At 38.9% G+C, this 5,501-nt stretch overlaps 1 pseudogene; it reads right to left on the reverse strand.

The window, feature by feature from the left end:
* Positions 1-257: 257 nt before the first annotated feature.
* Positions 258-2,619, reverse strand: LOC103671169 (annotated as a pseudogene).
* Positions 2,620-5,501: the final 2,882 nt, after the last annotated feature.

A 5,501-nucleotide genomic window follows, 5' to 3' on the forward strand; every position in this document is an offset into this window, starting at 1 on the left:
GTTTCCTGTGGACAGCATATAGTTGGATCTTGTTTTGTAATCCAGTCTGACAATATTTAATCCACTCACGTTTATATGGTTGGATTTATGTATTTTGCTTTTTGTTTTCTATATGTCATACCCTTTTTTCCTTTGTTCTTTTTCTGATTTCTTTTTCAATTGAGTTTTTTTTTTTTAATTTTTTATGTAGGCCCCACACCCAGCGTGGAGCCCAACACAGGGCTTGAATTCATGACCCTGAAATCAAGACCTGAGCTGAGATCAAGAGTCGGATGCTTAACTGACTGAGCCACCCGGGTGCCCCCCAACTGAATATTTTCTAGTGTAATATTTTGATTCCTTTTATTAATCATTTTTTGTTTTTTTCTCAGGGGTTACTCTAGGCTTTTACAAGTATATATCTTGTCAGAATCTACTTTAGCTTTACAGTAACTTAATTCCAGTGAAATATAGAAATGTAACTCCTATAAAGCTTTTTTTTTGTTATACGTGTTACATATCTATATGTTAAAAATGTTTAATACATTGTTGTAATAAATAATTTTCATAATTTTGTGTTTTAAAATAGTTGAAAGAACAAGTATATATTTATAGTTTTTTTTTTAGTTATAAAATTTAATTGTAAAGATCAAACAGTGGTTATTGGTTAAACCAAGCCACATTAATAGCTTTGAACTGTGCAGACACTAGTTCTGAAATAATGGTGACAAATACCAATCAAATTTTTATAACATTGTTCAGGATCTAAATAAACGTGATTCTTGACATAATTTAATCCACAAGGCTAATTGAATGATAATACAATCATCAATAATTAAACCAAAGGCATAATTTTCCAAATCACTTTGTTAAACAGAATTCTAGCTTTTTTAAAGTCTAAAGCTACAAAAAACTCAAATCAATCTAACTATTTTTCTACCTGAGATCAAAACAAGTTTCTTATTTTTCTACCTGAGATGAAAACAAGTTTCTTATATCTTATCTAAACATGATTCTTGACATTGAGGTAAATCTGAATTCACGTAATACACTTTGTCAGACTTTCCCAAAGAATTTTAAGCCCTGCTTTAGAGAGAAATTCTCATGTTACACATACATATTTACATATGTTCTCCTTCTAAGACTAATGACAAATGTACGTGGTTAATAGGCATGTAATGGGACCATGATGCTACTAATAATGTGAAAATAAAAAGTAATTCATTTATACAAAGTGTTCCTGTAGGGCACAACATGAAATGGGATCTCTGTGTACATACACAAGTCACCAAACATTCAGAAACTAAGCCCACTCTGAGAAAGTCATTCTATTTTTTTTTGGAGCACAGGTTGCCAAGTTGTGATGTATAACAAAAATAGTGTATAAAAGCTCCGAAACCAAGTATTAGTCTAAATTGGCAATAACTTCAACTTAAATTAAACCCAACTAGATCTTTACTGTGGCTATGCAACTTTTGCTTTGCAGCCTGCAGGTTTTACTGAGGTAACAACCTCTTGTCTCTTGCCTCTCCTCCTTGTGCTACCCCTGCCTCCAGCTTCCTTCTTCATGGCTGTCTTTGGCAATGCTTCCAAATCTTGAAAGCAAAAGAACCTGCTAAAGCAAATGAGGAGGATGAAAAATAACACAATATATGATGTACAAAAACCAACCTGAGACTATGAACCGAGAAAAAAATAAATACTAGAAGGAAGGCTGAGCAGTAATGTGCCCTCAAAGGAAAGAGAACATAAAAAAATAGGGTGTCTGTTCTCCTGGCCCTTCTTGCACATTATCTCCTGATTTAGAAGAGCATGGAACCAAAACATCAAACTCTGAAAGGGTAATGACTTTGAAGGACGAGCTAGAGAAGTGAATACATGATGGAGAAGTACAGCAGCAGCTCTAGCTGTCTGTGAGTTTCTTTGCTCTGGCATTGGCAACATCAGTATGATCTTCGCTGGGGTCAGCTTTTTCTGTGATCCGGTCTATTTGTCAGTTTTGACCTTTGATCTCATTGCCCATGTCCAGGGCCATGTTTTTTAGGTTTCCTAGGATACTGCCCACTGGAGACAGGTTCTCTTCCATCTCATCTTCTCTGGCGTCGTTAGTTACATGTTTAATGTATCCACCACTAGCTGCTCCAGTGACTGGTTGTTGAGGCTGACTGTCACTCGGCCTGGCTGCTTAGATACTACATTGCTAGAAGAGTTGTCTCCACCATCTCCCCATGTTGCCTTGTAGGCCTTACCAGACTCAAAGTTCTTTGTCCTATTATACAGGCAGACGCAAAGGCCACAGCACCTGTTGAGTTCCATGAAAGTCTTCTCTGCCTCTCTCGTGTCTTTATTTGGTCCAGCCCTTCTTCTATGCAGTTTAGTTGTTCCTCTTGTTTACCCAGCATAGGGATAGTCTTGATTCCTGCATCCTGAGACTCGAGGGCTAAACCAGGATTCTCCTTGTACTTCCCAGAGACTCATCAGTAACCTGGTGGGCTCTCAGCTGAATTTCTTCTGATGACTGATTATCCATGATGGATTAAGACTTCTGATAAGCACAGAAAATGAAACGTGGGCACCTGGGTGGCTCAGTCATTAAGCGTCTGCCTTCGGCTCAGGTCACGATCCCAGGGTCCTGGGATGGAGCCCTGCATCGGGCTCCCTGCTCCACTGGGAGCCTGCTTCTTCCTCTCCCACTCCCCCTGCTTGTGTTCCCTCTCTCACTGGCTGTCTCTCTCTCTGTCAAATAAATAAATAAATAAAATCTTAAAAAAAAAAAAAACAAAATGAAACGTGGATATTCAAGCAGATCTGGCCACTCCTCTCACATGGCAGAGGTTCGGACACCTCCAGACTGGATCTGGAGCTGTGTCCTCCCAACACCTCCTTATTTATGTTTTTTTTGTATTAACCTTTTAATTTACCATTTCACGTCCTCATTTCTTGTGAATTCATTATTGAAATATAGCTTTGCTTCCACACCACCTGCTTTATGGTATCACAAACACATATTTCTATGTTATAGATAACACCACAATTATATACATAGTTTTATAGAATCGTTTTTAAATCAGCTGAGGGAATAGGTTATTACAATGTCCTTTATAATTTCCTACATAATTACCTTTATCAACATTTTTTTTTCATGAGGATTTGAATTACCGTGTGGTCTCACTTCCTTTCAGTGTGAAAAAACTTCAGTATTTCTTGTAAGATTGGTTTCCTAGGAATTAATTCTTAAAATGTGAGAATGTCCTCATTTTCCCTTCATTTCTGGATAGTTTTGTTAGAAGATTCTTGGTTGACGGTTCTTTTTTCCTGTAAAGCACTCTGCATGTTATCATGCCACTGCCTTCAGGTCTCCTCTGTTTCTGATAAGTTGTTAATGGGGTTTTCTTGTACATGGTAAGTGATTTTTGTTTTCAAGATCTTTGTCTTTCAGTATTTTCAGTCAGACATGTATGTGGGTGTAGACCATTCTACTTTATGTAAGAATTTACTGATTTTCTCAGATTGTTTTTCACCAGATTTGGGGATATTAAACATTAAGAAATCTTCAATTTTTCTGCTTGTTTTCTTTCTCCACTCGTTTGGGCATTCCCATTACATATATGTTGGTGATTCATATTTCTCTGAAGCTATTTTTCATCCTTTTTTCTCCTGTTCTTCAGATTATCATCATCTGCATTATTTGGTTCTTTTAAAATACTTCCTTTGTTCTCTATTTGATGAAATATTATTATATCTTTACCTCCAGCATGGTCTCTTTTAGTTTTTTAAAAAGTGTAGTATGATAGCTGCTTGGACAGTTTTTTCTGCTTCCAACATCTGGGTCCACTCAGAGGCAATTTCTTTTTACTGTTTTGAAATCCCCTTGTTTTTGGGATACACTTTAGTTTCTCCATAGATCTTGCAACTTTTTGTTGAAAACTGGACAGTTTAGATAATATAGCAGCTCTGGAGACTCATCCTCCCCTCCTCCCAGGGCTTGTTAGTGACTCAGCTGGACTATTTAAATCCATTTACCCTGCCCGGTACAGCCTCTGATGCTCCTCTGCAGAGGGTACAGCCTGAGAATGTGGCAGTCACCTGACTCCTCCCTCCAACCCCAAGGACACTTTTAGTAGGGTTTTTACGGTTTCTTTCCCCAGTCTCCTTGTAAAGGTTCGTTTGTCTGCCTCTATTGTTATCACACTGTAATTAACATCCACTAACTATTGGTGGACCTATTATTCTGGATGATGTGCTGGGGCATAAATGACTACACCGTTCGATCCAATTAAATTCAGGCCCTTGTAGTCTCTTTGAGGCTTGTTCTAGAACTAGGACTACTCTTATCTGCCTTTCATTCTGTTAGACTTATCACTAGTTTCCCCTTTTGCTTACTGCTCTCATGGAGTTACCAGTCTCCTCGTCTGTCTCTACTCCCACTCCAAACTTCGTTTATGGCGGCACCCTTAAGCTTGAACTTAGAGGATGCTATGGAAGCTGTTTTTCCAGCTTGCTACTGCTTCAGAGTTGGGGATGGGGAGAGTAGCCTGCTTTTCTAGGAGTGATACCTCTGGTTTATAAATAGAGCAGTGGGTGACAGCTCCTGGTCTTGTTTGCCTTTCCTTGCATGGCACCTCCACTCATAAGTTGGGGCAATAGTGATTAGGCAACAGTATTCTTTTTTTTTTTTTCATTCTAACTAACTAGAATTTATTTATTTTATTTTATTATTTTTTTAAATGATTTTTTATTATATTATGTTAGTCACCATACAGTACATCCCCGGTTTCCGACGTAAGGCTCGATGATTCATTAGTTGCGTATAACACCCAGTGCACCATGCAATACGTGCCCTCCTTACTACCCATCACCAGTCTATCCCATTCCCCCACCCCCCTCCCCTCTGAGGCCCTCAGTTTGTTTCTCAGAGTCCATAGTCTCTCATGTCTGCCATTCCTGGGGTAGATCTTCAGTGCTCTAAGTGGGGACTGGGTAGAGGAAGGAAGGTCCAGACCTCTTTGCTACTGTTACCTGAAATAGAGCTTCTGTGACATACAGCTTGAGGGGAGAGGGCAGGTAGAATGAGAAATGCTAGCAGTCTGCTCATCCTAGGGAGAAATTGTGGGCTGAAATTGGGAGCTAGGGGGAAAAAGTGCGTGGAGTCATGGCTCAAATACCAAAGAGACTTGCTATTCTTACCAAGCTTTAGTATTTTCTTGAATAATGTTTCTGTAATAAATGTTTTTATTTGCCATATGCTTTTATGACAGTTCCCAAGACTTTAAGTAAAAAGTATACATATATATTTACTAGTTACGGTTGTTTTCATTGAGGAGTCTACAGATCACGTTGCCATTCCAATTGTGCTTCCTGATTATTTACTTTTGAAAGAGAGCATGAGGGAGGGGAGGAGGCACAGAGGGAAACGATCTTAAACAGATTCCCCACTGAGTGCAGAGCCCGATGCAGGGCTTGATCCCAGGACCCTGAGATCATGACCTGAGCCGAAATCAAAAGTCAGACACTTAACGGAC

The sequence above is a fragment of the Ursus maritimus genome, unplaced genomic scaffold, assembly GCF_017311325.1.
Source record: "Ursus maritimus isolate PB19 unplaced genomic scaffold, ASM1731132v1 scaffold_6, whole genome shotgun sequence".
NCBI classification, from domain to species: Eukaryota; Metazoa; Chordata; class Mammalia; order Carnivora; family Ursidae; genus Ursus; species Ursus maritimus.